Here is a 20310-nt window from a genome sequence, read left to right as displayed (position 1 = left end):
GGAAAATAACTATTTTATTTCAATCAGCTTTGGAAGCTGATCTCCAGGGATGCACAGCCAGCACTGCATGCAGAAACAGAAACAGCCAGAACAATGAACACCTTTGGCCAAAATGACTGCTGAAATTACTAACTGTGCAGGCACAACAACCTTGCCACCACTGGGCTGTGACCTCGGCAGGTGACAATAAATGAAGGTTATAACAGGGCTCAGATTTTGAGACAACAGTGTTACTGAATGTGCTGTGACCCACACAGGCCTTCATCGCCGTGTCAAAGATGTGCAAACATGGATAGTGCTGGACAGTATTCTCCGGCCCGAGCCAAACTATTCATGCGAGCCTGATTTGTTGTGCTCAAAGCTTTCCTTACTCATCACAGCTCATTGATGCTTTCAAGCTTAATTAGTGGCCATATTTACGCTTGATTCAATTAATGTCCCACTACTAAGTACATTGAGTTACACATTACAAACAAATAAAGACTCAGCATGCAATCAAAGAGAATGAAGTTCCCTGGGTCCATGACCTTTGTCATCACGGAGGCTTTGATTTTTTGCATGCAGGTAATTTTAAGCTTACACATATCGCAGAGAGCCAGAGCCTAATGGAAGACATTTGATTTTCAGGTTCATCTTCACTGTGTGGACACGTTCCATGTGTAATTTTATTGAAAGGCAGTGAAAGCTAGCCCCCTGTCCAATGACTGATGTGTCTAACCTTGCATGAAATGAGTCTTTACTGAGAGGCCCCTATGAGTAGCTCCTATCAGGGAGTGCTCCGCTTCCTGCCCTCCATGCATTCCTGCGTGACTGACTGACTGTCACAAATGTAGCTCTTAATGAGAGGTACTTCATTACCACTACACTTTGAAGAGCATGATTTCCTAAAACAGAGACAAGCGTACAGTCTGTGTAGACCAGGAAGAGGGATACCTCAGTGTCCTATGTCCGTATTTGATCCATTTCTCATCCGCTGAGCAAGTGAGGCTGGCAAATGTTGGTCAAATGTAGTGATAAATTCGGATTTCACATGCTTTGCAGTACGTTTTAGATCAGGTGTCTTAAACTGATCCAGTAAAGGGCCGCTGTGGCTGCAGGTTTTCATTTCAACCAAGCAAGAACACACCTGACTAGACTTATTCACATTTGGATTTGTTGGATCAGGTGTGTTCTTGCTTGGTTCGAATGGAAACCTGCAGCCACAGCGGCCCTTTACTGGATTAGTATGAGACACCTGTTTTAAGTATATTATGTTTGAGTCATGAATTACAATGAAAATATATTTAAAAATAAAATTTGGCAAACTATAATAATGTACATTAACCATTTAGAAAAGGTAAGAGTGACCACATGCTTAAACTGTTGCATTAAAATGTAAGGTTCTGCAAATCCTTGTTTGTAATGGCATCTGTTCATTTGCTGGTTTCCTGGAGGTACTTAAACCTAAACATCAATGCAGAAAAATGACCAAAGCCTGTTCTGGTTACAGTGAACAAGTATGTTACAATAGAGAGAGAAAGAAACATTATAATAACAAATAAAAAAAATTATTCCAAAGAAAACAAAAAGAAATTCAGTCATTATGTGTTACGGTGGCATACAAAAGACAATGATACATAAAACACATCAAAAATACATTAATTCATAAGTAAAGTACAGGTTCTACTATGTTTCATTTATTACAACATTTAGAGGCAGGACAGTACATTTGGTTTTCTCATTGTATCAGTATTTCAGACAAAATTGTGAAAGACTACTTTACAATGTCAAACAAAATAAATAAATATGGAAACAATAATGTTGATTATGATTATGATGTAATGAAGATGCATCTTATTGTAGTGCATTAATACACTTTCACATCCAAACCAGGACCTTTTTTTCGTTTCTCCAACCACAAAATCAGCCTACCCCTCAGAAATCGAATTAATCTACTCAAATATCCTTGACGTATCTCCTTACAGCCATTATACAAACCCTTCTCTATTGGTGGCACCATATGCTTGAGCCAATCTAAAAAACTCAATTAGTCCTTCATTAAGAAAATGAAGGGGTTGCACCGAATCGGATACAAATTACGAATTGTCCTCTGAGACGTACAATTATCCATCATATTCCTTCTGCCATCTGTTTGCTTCCTGTTGACTCTCCTAATGACTTAGATTGAAGCCAAATTAGAATTCTGTGCAACTGCCACTGCACCTCATTGAGAAGTCATGTGAACTCGCCTAAAAATGGCATGAATGTGGTGAGACAAGCACTCAGAATACAGTCTGCCGTAAGTAGAGAGGATCTATTTTGTGTTACTAATGTGTAGGCAAATGAGTGGCTTCTGGTGATTGCATTGATAATTTACAGCACAATGCTTAATCACAAGGTTATTGAGCAGTACCTCACAAAGCAACCTAGATGGAGCTCTGACGTTATCAAAGCACTGCATCAAGAAGCCCTGTTGCTGGGTGCAGTGAGCAGATCATTTCCCCTCTTTTCTGTCAGGGAACAGGCCTCAGAAGTCTGACTTCATATCATTTCAACTCATCAGAACGTGTATAAATTGAATCTCTACTCTATCAGAAGCCGCACAGTGTAGATGCATATTACACAGTCAAAACATTATACAATAATAAACTGCCATCGCACAAATCACAGCATCATCCTCATTACTGTGGTTATAAATAAAGTCTTGCTTATCAATGTCTGGAAAGTAGACTTCATTTTGATTTAAATATGAGGGTGGGGGGGGGGGGACAATTGAAAACAACAACAAATAAAAGATACTCATTTCCTTGTCACCTATTCTGGGTTTTCACAAAGATGTACCCTCTGCATGATAATGTGAGCAATGTGTCGTGCTTTCAGTTCAGCTGCATGATGCTATCAGAAAATGGATCCGCCTATGGAGCATTTTAAAGTGAAAGCAATGCCAAGATTGCAGCTTATAACTTGCAAAAGCACCAGCCTTTTTCGAAAAGCGACACTGCTGAACCACCCGTGACTAAAAGTGGGACTGCTGCAGGGACACAACTGAAAGGACTACTGTGCACCGACAGAAACAAGGATGGAAGCGGATTACTAATGAAACCATTTCAAATAGAGAAGTCACGTTACATGAATAGTATAGAAATGGCACATTCTACACTGTATAGAATGCTGAATGCTTCTCCAATCTAGGACACAAGTCAGTTGCTTAAAGCTTTTCATGAAATAGTTTTGGCCAATCACCTCAAAACATTTTTTTTTCTTTTTGACCAGCAGGACATGATCTTAATTTACTGTTTTAAATTATGCATGTCATCTCTTTTGGCTATGCCTTGCTACAATGATAAGGGACATTGGCGAAACCATGGAAGTAGCTCTTGGAATCACTATAGAAACACACAACCCCAGTAGATGACCTAGCAGTCACACACTGCCAAGCTCAATGTCTCCATGCCAAGCAATGCATCTGTCAAGTGAGAAACATGACACATTTTTTAGCACCTTTACGGCTGCAGCCAATTTTCAAAGAGCATACCTTGTCCTTTTCTAAGCCATTTTGCTTGGCATACCAAGTAGTGACCTTCCATTTAATGGAGTCATGGTTTGCCTCCATATAAGTTTCTCACTAATAAACGGAAATGATACACCTATGAAATTAAAAGAGCAAAACAAAATATGGACTCTAACCATGGAGGCAAATATGGTTGGATGACCATATTTCATATCAAGATAAATTATCTCCAACAGCCCCTAATGAGACTTTCATAATTCATGCTGTCAGCTTTTCCATAGCACCAATCATGTCTGATCCTTTTGCATTGGTAAAACCCACTGCTTCAGACTGCCACCCTGTATCTATCAGCACAGGGAACATTGTGTCACATGCAAGTTAGTCATGAGGAAGATGCCTGCAACATGCCCTGTCTACGCTCATTGGCTAAGCTCATGTTAAAGCAAATACACACTCCAAAATAATTACAAGGGAACAGTGGCGATGCTGAAATGTCCTTAGACAAGAGCACAACAGCAGCGCAATATGATTTTCATTAAATTGATTCTGATGCCAAGTCTGGGGACATGAGAAGAACCACAGTTATTACACGTTTCAAAAGCCATGCATGGCAGCGCTGGATTATAATTACTCTTTGTGTTTTTTATAACTAAGCACATCCAGTATTTGTGCTACAAGAATGCGTTACTTTAAATTTGTTTCATTTTACTACAGACATGTTTGGCATTTTCCAGAAAAATGAAGTTTTAAAATGAAGCCCTTTAAACAAGCATAACCAGGTGATTGACAGCTTCGGCTTCAAGTCTAAAAACAACATACAGTATTGCTTGTTTTAGGTTCACTTGACAAACACTATACATAATCATTTGTATTTCGAAGCCTGCATTATATAAATCAGAGGTGAACTCCAGCAAATCAGAAACACAGGAGAGAAAGCACTGCAGGGATTCGGTCCCCAGACACAGGGGGCATTTAGTTTGAGATACAGGGGATTTAACCACTTGACCTCTGGAGTTTTCCAGAGGCAAACAGACCACACAATGCGACCATGTATTGGATTTAAATCTACCCTCTGAAAAATGTATTTCCAGTCTTTATTTCCAGTGATTAGATCAAATATGTTTGGAAAAAAAGGCTAAATCAAATGAATAGACAGGTGCCTTTTTTTTGTTTGTTTGTTGTTTTTACATTGGAAAGGTTCAGCAATAAAGTAGCATCTAAGTTGACCTGCTAGATACACTTTTCAATGTCTTCAGAATCGTATTTTTCGAACTTTTGCAACCCTTTATCAAAGAGATGCTTGGTACTGTTTAATTAGTAGAGCAAAAAAAACATCTTCATTTTAAATAATGCTGAATAGCGCCGTTGAACTTATGCTGACTCATTGTGGAGGATAACTCTAATTTAAGCAGGGCAAGGTAATTGTGTGAAATAAGAAAAGGAAGGGCACATTTTAAAATTAGAATAATGAGTTTATGTTGTTTTTATTTTTGGTCTCAGGTTATTTTCCACTAGAAGCATTTGGAATAATTTGTATAAGAATTGATGAAAGACAAGAGGGTAAACAAATAGGAAAACATTTCCATTCATTTGCACATTTGTCATTTGTGGGTCTTTCTCCCTGACTATATAAAGGCCTTGGTGTCAAGTACAACTTGGTTCGTCTGTGTACAAACAGCTGTATTACCAGTGGCTGTGGGAGATAAAACAAAACCCCCACTGTTTTAGGTGAAAGCAGCATTCATTCATCCATTGCAAAAGAAATAAACACCAATAAAGTTACTCCTTTTTACTTGTTTGACAATGTGACACTAACTTAGATGGTTCCTGTAGTCTACCACATCTTTCTGGACATTAACTGGATGATCCAACGCACCATTTCCACACAGTTTATAAGGGAAATTTGAATGAAATCGGGCTGCCAGCAAACACTCTCGACTGGAAAGCGGTATTAATCAATGTTGGCTGAGGCAGTTGGCCCTTTTGAAATCATTTTCCAAAATTACCTAGCCACAAAGTAAAAATAGAGCCTGGATATCAGTGACTTGAAGTAGAAAATAAAATCAGTCCTTGACCAGACGATGACCTTGTAGCATTGCAAACAAGGAGAGACAAATTTAAATAACCTCATCAATGAAAATGGAACCCTCAATTCCCTTGGTGGCTTTAAAAAGGAAAATGTTCCTCAATTAAACAAAAAAAAAGGCATTCTAACTTTACATAGCCAGGATCAAATCTTAGATTGAGTATGAAATGACTAATCAGTGACAGCTCCTTGTTATATGCAGCAGCAGAGGCAGCCAAGAGTGACATTAGTATTGGAAATTAATTGTTTTTTAATGTGCACGTCTCCATCGTCCACCACCACATAGCCATGCACCATTACTGTGGTCAATTAGCCATTCAACATCTTACCGTTGGCCAATGTATGGAATTGATTACCACGCCACAAGCTTTCCCTGCAGCCTACCATGTCCAGAATATTAAGTGTTATGTGAAAAAAAAAACTCTACAAAGTAAATTAAATCAGCTTTAACCTAAACATGAACGCTTAATCGTTTTCCACCCAGAGGCCACTACCGAATGTGCATCAAAAAACAGATACAGTAGTATTTCACATTTCCTTCCCCATACACACAACACGTCTTAGGAGAGAGATGGTGAGTATAATTAGTGTGCAAAACGAGTGCAGTCCTAAATCTCATTATTAAAACTTCCATTTTTGTTCTTGGATATTGGAGGAAATAAAGCTGCTTCAACTCAGCTTCTGAGCCTTTTTGGCTGTGATGACATTAAGGATGATTGAAGTGCATTATCTGGGCACACAATGGCTGCTGTCCATTCAGCTGTGCTCTGCAGAGCACTGAAAGAGGGAGCTGGCAACACACTCACTGCAGAGGAACGTAGTTTTAAAGGCCCATGACACCAAATAGCTTTGGCTGAATAGCCTGTCTGACCTATTGTCGTCAAGTTCACGTTATTGTCAATGTACCTGTCTGGTATGTAGTCAAAGCCCTTGAGTCGTCTGACTTTCATCAAAAGGGCTCTAAGACTTAAAGAAAGGAGGTGATTTAAAACATATCACTTTCTTTAATTCGCTGATGTACCAGGTGAAGCAGAAGAATAATCCCTCATGGTTATGGCAAGTTTTCAACATTATGTCTCCCAGTTTTTTGGGATCTTGCTTGGATGAATATGACAAAAAGTACTCACAGTATTTAATCAAAGTGCTGGGAATCACTACTCATTTTGTAAGATCGTCACGATGGATAAATGCTGTGTATGTGCGTGAAATAATCAATACATACATCGCTGTCAGACTGTTGCATCCAACATTTCCTCATCTGAAGGCAGCCACTTGTTCATTCTGTGTTTCTCACACAACAAACAAAGCGCGGTCTGTTTGTGAGCCCGAATGACAAAACCATTTCCTTCCACTTCCCTTGTGCTTCTGTGAAAACAACCTTAATGAGCTTTTCAATGCAAAAAAATGGAGCCCCATGCATATATTTTTCCCACTTTAATCAGCGGAGGAAAAAAGCTGTCTTTTCATGCACTCTCTTGCTCTAATCTAATTGGAATTTATTAAACTAGGCAAAAGTTCAAGGACGTCAATAGCTACATTTTCCTCCACACACAGCTACTTAGACAGTAAAAAAAGGATAGTACACCAAATGGGTGAAGGAACCATTTTAGTTCCGACTATCCCTTCACCTCATTATGGCAGTTAGAGGCACTGATGAATGGATATTTTCCGTATTTCTGCCTTATTTTAAAACAGGCAGCACTGAATGGTCACATAAATCAACTATATTCAGTCAGTAATTGAATCTCTATGGATATACGATGGTAAAAAAAAAGAGGGTAATCAGAGGGCACAATGTACTATTCTTGTATTTACGGAATACCATGCGGACAAGAAAAAGAACAGTATGATAATGGCTGGATAATTTTCCTCCTCAAACACTCTCTAAATGGCATGTGACAGTACATGAAAAATAAAACCTCTTCATTTGAACATGCAACAGACTCTCTAAAATGACATGCATAATGTAGCCTATAGAAAGAAAACAAGTATACGGATGGCTGCATGTGGTAAAAAAATATGATTTCAGACTGTCGTAGACATTGTCAGCTAGTCTTACACCATTACTGCATGTAAATCCGACATAAGGGGGGGTGCAAAAAAATGTAAGCACTGTAAGAAGATGGTGCTGTAGGCTCTGTAACACATAACACGTTGGCCCCCCACAGCTTTTTTACAAGTTATAGTCACAGGGCCGGCACCTGATGAACCCGAAGCCTCCGTATGTGACCAGTAGAGAGAATGGTCCGTCTGTCAGCAGCTCCTGAGCCAAGTGACAGCGGCTGGATAACCTGCCTTCACCATCTGACTGATAGAAATTTACTAAACCAAAATAGTTTTCATGTCAGCTCCATGGGAAGAAATCAACACTGTTTAACTTATTCATTGACTTAATTTCTCTGCCCAGCGCAGTGATTGAGGAAGCCTGTGACACACACACAGACGGAGCTGATCAGTGAATATAGTTCCCCTCCAGGCTTGCCGTAGATGAGTGCATCGACCAGAGAGAGAACTGAGCCCTCTTTTATATGAAGTAACAATGTGAAAGCAAGAAGGACTGAGTCCCTTTTCTGTTGGTTCACTTAAAGAAGACTGAGTTTGGTTTGTTTAAAGAGGACTATATGATAAAACACCCTTAGAGTATGCATCGTGCAGGCATGGATACATTTATGGCCTTGTATTTCCCTTTTCTTTGCTTCAAAGGACCAGTACCTGACCATTTTCAAAATATTTGACTGACATATGTTAATATTTATGATAAAACAGGATCATCTTTCCTTTTTTTTTCTACTGACGGAATATATATATATCTATATTTATTTTTTTTAATTTTTTTTTTCAAAAGCAATTTTTATATTAACAGCATTGACCCCTGCTTTAGTTTAGATAACTGTGATCCTGGAATAATTAGGATAATCACATTCGTCTCCCATTGTCAAGAGAAATAGGTCTACATGTATCTTGCTGTGCATCTGCACAGAAATGAAAAAATTGTTAAATTAACTGATTAGTCAATTGCTAGAGAAATAATTTGGCACCTATTATGATATTTTATTTATCACATGGGTCATTAATCATGCAAAAGGATTGCCTAGAGTTCTAGTAAACATAATTATTTTGGGGGTTTGACATTAGAGCACCAGGAAATCATGAGGAACATATCACACTTTGGTATTTAAAGACCAAATGATTACTTAAGTATCTGAAAAGATGCTTGAACATGTTTTATCACTGGCAGCTAAGATAAAACATGTTTTTGGGAGAGAAGTCAGTGATCGCAGGTAAACATAACATGTATCACTGTTAGCTCATATCAAGTGCATTGCTGTCAGAAAGGCTAACACATTAATGTTAGCTAATAATATCAACTCTATTTCTGTCAGGAAGGCCAATGCTATCAACTTCTGGAAGGAAGGGAAATGCAGTTATCATTGTTAGCTCATATCAACTTCTATCATAAAGGCTAATGCATTATAATAATACCAACTGCATGTTTGTCAGAAAGGCTAATGCATGTATCGCTTGCTACTAATAATATCTTCCCCTGCTATTGCAGATCACTGAACGCTAATAATATGAAGTTTCTTTCTGTCTGAAACGTTAAACAGTTATCACTGTAAGCATATGAATGTGGAAGCATACGACTGTGCTTCTGGTCAGATTCATTTGAGTTTTCACTGGCAGCTATAACAGTTACGTAGTGTCTTCCTGTCAGAAAGGTTAGCTCACTGGTACATATGGTATTAAATATATATTTCTGCTAAAGACTTGTTGCACTTTTCAGTCGTTTATAAAGGGTAATACTATCCATTTTAATAATTCAGATGTTATTCCTGTGCCCAAGGACACATGCACCAGTCTTTACACATAAAACTAGAAATCAGAGAGAGAACCCTTCATTCTGGGATGTAAAATCTGGGGTTACTCCATATACATGAATAGGGCTCTGACTTTATGAGTCCATGAAATGTTTGTGAGCTCTTATACACCGATCTGACTCTTTAAGTCCCAATAGCGATACCTGGGCTTTGAGTTTCGGACTCATAAAGTCAGAACCCCATTCATTGTGTATCGAGCCCCAGATCTGAGACTCAAGATAGATCAAAGATTAGAGGGACATCTCTGATTCTTATCTTGAGAAGAGAGTGGTGCCTGTTCACAAATACTTAATTTGGGGCAGGGGATCATATGTGAATTATTGAAATGGGTGGCACCCCCCTCTAATTAAACAGAAGACATTTTATTGTCTTTCAGTTGAGCTGTTTTACCACTCTGAGATTGGCATGTTATGTAATGTAAGTCCTTTAAGAAAATTCCAGGGAGAGTTAAACGGTAAAAAAGACTCCTTGATCTAATCCTCAAGGAAATTATCTTAGGGCTTGATTGATATAATTTGCTTATGCAAAGTCTGTTTGTGCATACAGAAACACTCAAAATTTTGGGAAACACACTTCTTTGATATATCCCTCAGACTCAGACATGAAGAATGATAACATTACAACTCTGACAATTAGTTTTGGAGTTTTTGGAAGTTTTATGACTTCACTTTCTACTGCTCAGTCCTTGAGCTAAGCTAGTCCGTGCTGTCTTGTCGGTATGTTTCAAAATATCTGGTGTCTACCATACATCTCATCTCATCATAGTGTGATTTTGAGTGTTGAGTCCTTGCTTCATAACTTTGAACAGCATGAAATGAATGCTTAAATAGTGGATGGTATTCAAATCCAGTTGTCCTACCATGGTGCAAAAAATACAATTTACTATGGTAGTCTATGGAGAAATGGAAAAGGAGGACAGTGTCAATTCTGTAGTGTCATAAGTGTTAATTTAATCAGTTTATAAATTGTACAAAGACTTCACACACACAATCTTTATTAGATGTCCCACCTAAGTTGAGCCATATCAGCCATCAAGGAGAGGGTGGAAGCTGTGGATCTGGACTCCCATGTCATTATGTTCAAAATGACATTACACATCTTTTTGTCCACATTTTAAAGATGTTTTCATTATTAAATGAGGAGAACCTAATGTACACATTTGATTTTTGATTTTTTTTAATTGTCACTTACAGTATATCAGTATAGTGAACTGCAAAGTCTTTAATTGGTGAGAAAATGTTGCTTCTTCGGCTAAATAAAGTATTTAAAAGCCTCTTGGATCAGCTGGAAATGCATCATCACAACACATAGGGGTCAACTCATAATTAGTTTATAAGAATTTTCAAGTCACATAACTTTCTAATTCCTCCAAATGTCTTGACATGAAGTGGTCCTGAGTCTCATTGTGGGTCGTGTTGTGTACTGCACTTTTACCATCTGGATGCCATTCTTTGCAAATAGATCTTTCAAATGTCTGCAACCAATAAGACTCCATTTCCCTGAAATACAAAAGAGAAGAATTAGTCATAATCATTTAACAACCATGACACACTTCAAACACTAAACTATCAAAATGCTAAGGCATTTTGGATCATGTATTACTGCTGTATTGGATAGTAGAGAGCGGAGTGTCATGGTGAGAGCATGCAACAACTGATTAATGCATTAGCCTTTCTGACATAAGTTGATATTATGAGTTAACAATTATAAATTTGTTAGCCTTACTGACAGAAATAAAGTAACATAACAGTTATGAACCAACAGTAATAAATGTGATGAAATTATGTTTACCTAACATCACTGACTTTTCTCTCGAAACTTGGTTTATCTTACTAATTGCCAGTGATAAAACACCCTTATTTAGCATGTTAAAATGAATGTTAACTCTGCATGTTCTGCAATAATGTAGCTAGCAAGTGTACATTAATGCTTGCTAGTTAGCTTAAATTAACTTTATGTTTGATTATCAGATATTGTTATTTCAGATTTAGCTACACAGTAAACAATAAGTATTACATATTTAATTAAAGAGTAACATAAATAACAATACTTACGAATGAAGCAAGCTTTGGATAGTTGGTCGGAGTTCAGTTTTGCTGGTCAGAGTGATCAGAGCAGTGGAACGAAGCAGATGTTGTTTCCGATTGAGACCGACCAATGAGGCCATGTCTTATTTCTTTCAGTTTGGGTCCAGTGCACAGGATTGAGCGCAAGAGGAAGCAAATCTTTTCGAATCCCAAAACAAAAATAATTTTACTTGCAATGAAAAACATTTTTGAATGCAGTGTCGAAAGTTTTCTCTCCATAATGCTTATGAAATGATTTCAGATAGTATTTTTGATTTGCAAGAGAAAAGATTTTAATGAGGACGAACTGGTTTATTTTGCAAAGGATTGTCTGGTGGGCCAACCGACCTCCGCAGAGCTACTTACCAAAAGGTTTTCTAATGGACCTTTAGGGACTGTCTCATCCACTGAGTGGGAGAAAGGGGCAAAGTAAAAAACTGTATTTGTTGTATACAGTTGGTACAGCAGTAAAACATAAATCTTGCACACATCCGCAACACTACAATATGCGGCCAGCAAGCATCACTCAATACAGTATAAGCAAGTGTCATTTGAGGTTATGGGTAAAATGTCAGATTACAGACAGACATAAATGACTGATTGATTGACTGTCTGTCCAACTGATTAATGTTTTCATACTCATTTATTGGTCGATGGCAGCACAGAATATTCCCCTGTACTTCTGTAGTGATGGTTTTAAAATCAAAGAGCCAGATTGACAGAGGTCTGATCCAAGAAAAGGGAAGGTTGTTCACTGGCCCCACCTTTGCCACAGTAGTAGAAAGTCAGAGTCCTGCCTACTTTTAAAGTTACACTATAACCTTAGCAAGGCAATGTACTCAAATGTGACACTGGGACTATTATCCCTATTCTTAGCTAATAGTTGCAATGTAAATCTAAAAATGAACAAAGCTCATGCAGGCTAAATCCTACTCCAAAGCAGAGAAATGCTATGTCAGCCCATGTCATTGGCTTTTTATCTGACACTTTGTAAAACTAGTCCAACAGCTCCCACACAGCTGCCGATCTCCAAACAATCCCACCTTCCTAACCAGCCAGCTACCCACAACAAGACACACAGGCTCAATCATACAAGATGTTCCCTTTTTTGGCATTTGATACAACTGACAGATGCATCTTCTTTTATCTATATCCCTGGTTTACCTTCCCGATCCCACATAAAGTATAACAGTAACATTTTCACCATAACTCCGTATCTCAGTGCATTTCTGAACCAACTAATAACCACTGTATATTAGAGACATGTGTAAATAATAGCTTAACTTTAATGTAATGTATCCAGGATGCAACAGTATAAAATTATACTACAGATTTGTCTTTCTCCCCTTAAAGTGTCTGTGCTAAAACATATTTACTTATACCAGACTGTGTGCATTAAACATAAAAGAGCGAAAAGATTCATAATAGGACTGCTTACATAACACTATTGATTTGTCTAGTCCCACAAGGCAACAGTTCATTGCTGAATGTGGTCTTGCCCATTAAAAAGTAACATATTTCTACTTGTCTGTGTCTACGAAAGACGTTTTTCATGGCAACAATTAGCATTCTCTGTTCTGAATTTCCAGTGGTGTTCCTAAGGCAGACAACTGTGATCTATTTGTGGATTGCTTTTGAACCACTGGTATATTAGATATATAATTCAGTCTTTAAAAACTAAATGAATCCATCCCTTTTTAAGAACCCAACCAGCACCAGCCAGGCATAAAATAAACATTACTATAACTAGTAGGATATCCAACTGGTGTAATACAAACTGAAGGTTACTTTCCCATATTACATAACTGAGAATTTATCACAAAAACCAAGGAGGAAAAAAAATGAAATCCGATCAAAAACTTTCTTTCTTTCCCTTGGAATTAACAAAAAATTGATGTTGTGATTACAAATTTGTTGCTACTTAAATTACTAATGAGCATAAAAATATTCAAAGCAAATAATGGCAATCTGTGGTTAATACAGCCCCTTTCTGCAGTGAAGATAACAATTTGCTAATAAACACTTGTTTACTTTTTTTAATCTAATACAAACTGAAATGTAAATAGCTTAAACTAATGAGCCCAGACACTTTCTCCATTACTATATGTATAAGTTAATGCAAAATGCAATACATTAATTTGAAGTTACAGCAATCCCAAATCCTGGTGTCTCTAGGCACCCTACAGAGGCAGGAGACTGGATTCATTATATGACATTCTCAATAATTCATTACACATGAGCCCTTCCTGTTTCTCCTTGTTTTTATGTCTCTGGCAAACGTGGCTTGGCAGCTTGCATTAAGTGACCTCCTCCATGATCATCGCATGATTAACTGAGACCCCTTGCTTTGGGACAACCACATTTTTACCACACTCCAGAGAATCATACTCTCTTCTGCATCTTAAGCATTAAATACATGCAGTGGATGGAAGTAACTTCCAAGGGGAATCTCACTAGAGCACAAACCAGTAGGAGATTTTCTCTCATTATCTTTGATAGCAGGTTGCAGAGTTATTCATGGCTGCAGCTTCAACTTTTTTTTTCTTTTCACTCATTCTGTGACTGGTCTTTGTGTTACTTTGGAGAACTGGGCAGTTAATGACATGCCCACCCCATCTTTATGAAGTACAGTGAACTTTTAATTGTAAGGTTCTGTGCATAAGATGAACTCTGTAAACCTGATCTCAGTATCTCTGAAGTTCAGTCAATGCAGTGCTCATTTAAATCACTACATCAATAAAGTATCTATTGAGGGTAAACCTACATTTATATCCAATTCTACTGATACAACAGAGGGAGCTTTATGTGCAGGGTTCCTAATGACTTAGATGATCCCCATTTCCCATAGTGCCATCATGAGGTTGAAATGTGTAGTTTTGAGTAAAATGTCAAGATAAATATTGAATGGATGCCATGAAATTTGGTGCAGACATTCATAGTCCCACTCAAAATGTATTATCATGACTTTGATGATCCCCTAACTTTTTTTCTAGCGGCATGATCTTTTTTTTTCAATACTTTTTACAATACAATAATGTGAATGATTAAATACCATCACTGCTACATCAGCATGTTAATAATGTATTTAAGAGAATGTTAGCATGCATTAGCATTTAGCTAAAAGCAAAGTTGTGCCTAAGTACAGCCCACTAGCATGGCCGTCTCTTAATCTTGTAAATAAAGCTATGCCTGTGATTGCTTTAGTAAGATTGATCAACAGTCAATCTAAAATCGGCCAGTATAAATTAAAGAACTATAAATCTCAACATTTTCTGGCTACAAAAAAGTTGTTTCTTAAAATTTACTACCCCACTAGAGTTATGCCTTCTATCTATTCATCAGCATCTCTGAGCAAGCAAGGGGAGGGCAAAGGAGACCGCAATGCCACAAGCAGCACAAAGTGCGGCTTCTGGAGTTAGAAGAAGAAGACTTTTGTTTGCTAGCTCAGTGGGGTTCAGTACTCTGTACTCAGTACTCATTTCAATCCTTTGGTTCAGGGATGAGGCACATCTCTGGTTTGTTTGTGTGATATTGAGCCGGGTCAGTTCAGATGGTCTCAAATGTATCAGATAGGTACAGGTCCACAATGAGCTAACCCGCATATCACTTATAAAAACAGCTTCTTAATTAAACCAAAAACAGAAGAGAAGTGAATAGCATGCCTAGCTTCCTGTTACCAAGCAACCAACTCAACCAATGTACATATAGCAAAGAAAAGTGGGCTCCCTGTCAGTTTCCAAGCCCGCTTCTTGGATATACCATGTTTAAGGACAAAGCAGTAGGAATGTGGACAGCAAATCAAGTCTAAGTGGGGTGTTTGAAATTGGTTTAATGACAATTTGGCGCATTTAGAGGCATTATTGAGACTAGAATTCAAATCAGTTGGCCAGCAGTGATTGTTAAGGCAATAAATTATCTGCAAGGTTTTTAAACAATTTAAAAGAGGGGGGGGGGGGATATGAAAACAGGGGAGGATATTTGGGCTATTTTAGGAATTCCTTTGTCTGTATTAAAGACAAAGCCAAAATATGAAGATAAGAAACAGCCGAGTTTCATCATGTCTTTTTTTCTGAAATCAGGGAGATGAATCAATCACTCACATTTATCACTTTGTTCATATAGAAAGACAGACAAGATCCTCAGTTGAAAAATATTGACTACTTCTTCATGAAATAGCTTTAGGAGGTGCTAATCCAGGCGATATGAAACCAATAGTCTGTCTAAAGTTTTAGGAAACAAGAAAAATAGCTGCACAAAGTATTTATATTGTAAATCTCTGCAATGGTTAATTACATTTAATTTTGCAAGGCACAGTATAGCTTATCACTACTGGAACACAGATCTGGAAAAACCCTGACTCATGCAGTATTATAAGCACAGCCTTTTAAAGTACACAGCTGTCCCATTATGTGTTTGATAGTGGGCAGAATGCATCCGCCCCTACCAAGCCATCCACACTCACAACAAATATCCATCCTATATTTGTGTGCTTCTGCCTTTGTCAAGTTCATTTCAGTTCAGCAGAGGGCGGGAAGCGCATGACAGTACCACCCACCTTTTTATGGCACTTGACAGCCCTCTGCATGACAGATAACTGAGACACAAAATGCATTTGAATAATGCAGGCGTTCTCTGCGTGCTGCAATGTTAAGGTGATGGTCGAAAGGCACATAGACAGACAGAGTCCAATAGTGCTCTAACACCGGCCTTACTACCCTTCAATAAAAGGGTTTTTATCGAGAGCTACTTATATTACATTTTGAGAATCCATATAAGAGTCTACAATGCTCTGTTAACAATGGAACAAAGAGAAAGTGCTGTTTTTAAATGTGAGACTAATCAAAATTAGGATGAACACCGAGGTCACTGAAGCTGTGAAAGGTGACTGTTCCCTTGTTAACTAACCCATTTTTTTCCCTTTCATCTATTCGTATCTAAAGAACCGTTTTCCCCCACTGTTTCGTTTATTTATTTTTGGACTGAGCACCTGCCTCATCTTAATTCTGCACACATAGCTAGGTGGGTGGATGGAGGTTAGGTCAATCACTCCATATCAAACATTGTTGCTTTCCTTTAAACAGAATGTGGATACATAGCACCTAAAATACATTTCACAAGCACAAGGTTTAATATACATTTGCCTACAGTACAGACCACCTTCATTAAAAACCATCTTACTCTAAAGGAGGGATGAGCTGTCAAAGGCTTTGCAGATCACCCAAACCCTCCCCATGCCATTAATCTAAATTAATCTTCTGACAAATATGTCATAATATTAGGTGTGAAATATGATAAATGTTCGCTTCAGCCCATCCTTAATTTAGTCTCTTAGGCAAAATGGCAAAATTTCAAATTACAAAGCTGGCATGGCCCCTAAAAGCAACAAAGGTGACCTAATGCTTTTGCTCTAAACAACCTACCAATAATGGAGAGTGCAGCAGATAACTATACAGTATGTGTGAGAGCCATGCCGATTTGAAGCTGAATCAATGGTCTAAATTTACTTGTGCAACAATTAATTCTTCCTGTATAGCTCATTAGAGCAGAATAACACTATAATTATATAGAAACATAATTTATGTTCTGATACCGGAAAAACATAATATGTTAAGCATTTCTATCTATTAAGAGTTAAATAAGCTATGGTGCTTACTGTGTACAGAACAGACTCACAGACCAAACAGCAGCAATTAAGTTGTCAACAGATTACTGCTTTAATGTCGCACAAGTTACAGATCTTCATCCAATACGCATACAGTATTTAGAGAGGGTGCATAATTGTTTTGTGACAATCTTCCTTTGAATACATTTTATGCTTTGAGGAAAAGTATATGTTGTTGTCCTGAGGGGACATTAAAGATATAAGAATATGAATTGGGTCTCATGCCTTTTGGTAAGAGAAGATTTTTTTAAACTTCGTGTGGATATATATTCCTGCTCTCAACGGCATACCGCATCTGACAACATCACTGTTCTGCAAGATGCATCTTAAAAAATGGAAATGCATGCAGTCTGTATCCACATCTCGTGCAAGCAGCTATGACATTCTAGAAGAAATCTCACAGCTGCACTGATACTGCCTAACTGGTTCATTATATCTGTTTCTCAGTTGCCTTCCAAGGTAAATGACATAAGGTATTGTACAGCCCCAGGTGTCAACCTCTAACTAGACTAGGAGGCACATTCACTTCATTCACTGGCCTTCCTGGTAATGAGGTGGAAGAGAGTGTCAGCCTATGGCCAGCTGGGAGGCCCAGTCCGCTGGTGAGTAACACAAAGTGTAATAAGCAAAGCCATGACATGAAGGGAGACTGCTGCAGTCAGACTGATGTCACAAGAACTGGAGGACAAGCTAATAATAGGACATGTTTATGAAAATATCAAAATATAGCATGCCATAGGGTATCCTGGTTCAGCAACTGGGGGACATGCAGTGTACTGTGATTTTCAATCCGGCTCAAAACCTTTTTTTCTCATCTTAAACCCTCCATGCCACTTTCCTGTCACTCTTCGCCATCCAAAAGGGCCCCGCCCCCCCACTGTCACCATACAGTCACTGTCTGCTTCACACACACAGCGTGTTCAGAAGCGTTGTCACAAGCGCCACTCGCTCAGAACACATACATTTCCATGTAATTATTGACCCACACCCGTGTTTTCTCTCACCGTAGGCCTATATGTGTTTTGAACATAAAATGTATATTAGCTATATTGACTGATCAGCTCAGTCTGTGTGTGTCAACTGCTGCCGGATGCCTCTAATCTCAATGAATCAGTTAAACTGTTGAAGCCGACATGAAAACTATTTTGGTTTAGTAAATGTTTGTCAGTCAGGTGGGGAAGGCAGGTTATCCAGCAGCTGTCACTCGGCTCAGGAGCTGCTCACAGACGGCTGAAACCGACGCGTTCTCTCTACTGGTCACATACAGAGGCTTCGAGTTTGTCAGGTGCCGACACTGAACCTATAACTTGTAGCCTGATGCTAAGAAGCTGCAGAGGCCAACATGTTATGTGTAACGGTGCTGACGGCACTATCTTCTTACAGTGCTTGAATATTGTTCGTGTCTTATCTATAACTCTGTTTATCAACTTACATATTGATATCACAAGGCAACCTTTCACCCCCACGAGAAATATCGTCACAATTTAATAGTGAAATATCGTGGCACAAGATGAATAAGATGGCAACAGATGATTCTTTTTACCTGTTTTCGTGGAGGCAGAAATCCAACTCTGTCATTTTAAATGAGACATTTTCGTGTTTCACATTAAGTCATTCATACAGTTATGTATGTGAAATCAACAGCAGCAAGCATACCTTGCATAAAGTATGTTGTCTTGTACTGAAGAATCTACAGTACAGTACAATGCATTACAGCATGCAGGTTCAACATGTGTTTGCTTCCACAATTATAGGCCTATTAATCAATTTAGACAACATCTAAGCCATCATGAGCCACAAAACTGTAATCCAATAAATAGCATCTGGAATTGGATGGGAAATGAAATTATGTCTAATGAAGCTTCAGCTGCACTGTGTCTGAATGGTTGTATTGTCACACTCTGGACATTTTAGAAGCAGTACAAAGAAATTGTTACACTTTTTGAGGTACATTTTTTAACAAGAGCATTAGTGCTTATGTTTCATCATTAATTTTATTTTTTGGGAATCAGTGTTAAAATATGTGGCTTTATTATTTTAGATAAATCTTTGATCTGGTTTTCGCTCCCACTGCCACAGTATTGCCGTGTAGATTTTAAAGGGCAAACTATCCTCTGCTCGTGTCTATGAGCTGAATTGAGCAGTTTCTACAGAGCGAGCCTAGGGGTGATCAGAACTAGTACAAGCACGACAGACACTCAAATGGGAACATAATGTATGTACCAATGCCCACAAGCCTATAAAACCTTTCATGAAAACTTGGTGCAGGTGCCTTTGCCAACCTTTAAATGCAAAACGATTTAAGTGATAGCTGAGTTATAGTTTCTGGACTTACTATAATTCATTGCTGTGAAAAAAAAAGAATTTGGCAGGCAAAACTATATGACTTCAGAACCTGCTTAATAAGACTTTTGGTGCTGATTTCTTAAGGTGGATATGGGGACCATGAAGCCAGACCACATTTCTAATACATAGCAGCATGAAAACAGCCCCAAAATGGGCCTTTTACAACAAGCGGCATCATTGATTGTGTGCAAAAAGTGGGTGTGGCTTTTTTACTTGAATTACAGCACACATTAGCACTGTGTTTTTAGTAAAGCTGGTAGTCCCCTGATGGTCCCAGTGTGAACAGACATGCTTGTGATTTTGGCCAGAAATCAAGAAAAGAGGTTGTATTGATTTCTCTACTGTGCTTGATGCAAGCTACTCTTACAAGCCACAAGATTTTCACATTTGTGAAATAGCACTTCTCCATAGACATTCGATTTACATTTTCAAAATCTCATGAGAAAATGGAGCACTGACATTCCGAGGTAGTGACAGATTCGTGTGGGTGTTTACTCTGTCGAAGCCAACACTGACATTATCTGATGGCTGGCGTTTATTTTTTCTTGCCAGTCCGAGGTCTTGAATAATTAAATGGGATCAGCATGCTCCTCTTTTTGTTAAAGAGAGGCGGTATTCTGACAGTCCCTGTTTGACAAGCTTTGCCCTACCCCAGGACGTGAGGGGCCTCCTAAACAAAAACCTTGGCTTTGTGCATTAAAAGCAGGGAGACACTGTCTAGACCAAATACCTCTTTCACACTAAGTTCACCAATGCCGTTCTGTCCTGAAAGGCAGACTCGG

At 38.4% G+C, this 20310-nt stretch overlaps 1 protein-coding gene across 1 annotated transcript in view; it reads right to left on the bottom strand.

The window, feature by feature from the left end:
- Positions 1-20310, bottom strand: part of adgrb3 (adhesion G protein-coupled receptor B3) — a gene marked incomplete at both ends in the record, with an annotated part of 114963 nt that overhangs the window by 73286 nt on the left and 21367 nt on the right. The window lies entirely within an intron of this gene.

This window comes from Echiichthys vipera, assembly GCF_963691815.1.
Source record: "Echiichthys vipera genome assembly, chromosome: 11".
NCBI lineage: Eukaryota > Metazoa > Chordata > Actinopteri > Perciformes > Trachinidae > Echiichthys > Echiichthys vipera.
The sequence above is the reverse complement of the archived record's forward strand: the minus strand, read 5'-3'. Positions and strand labels throughout refer to the sequence as shown.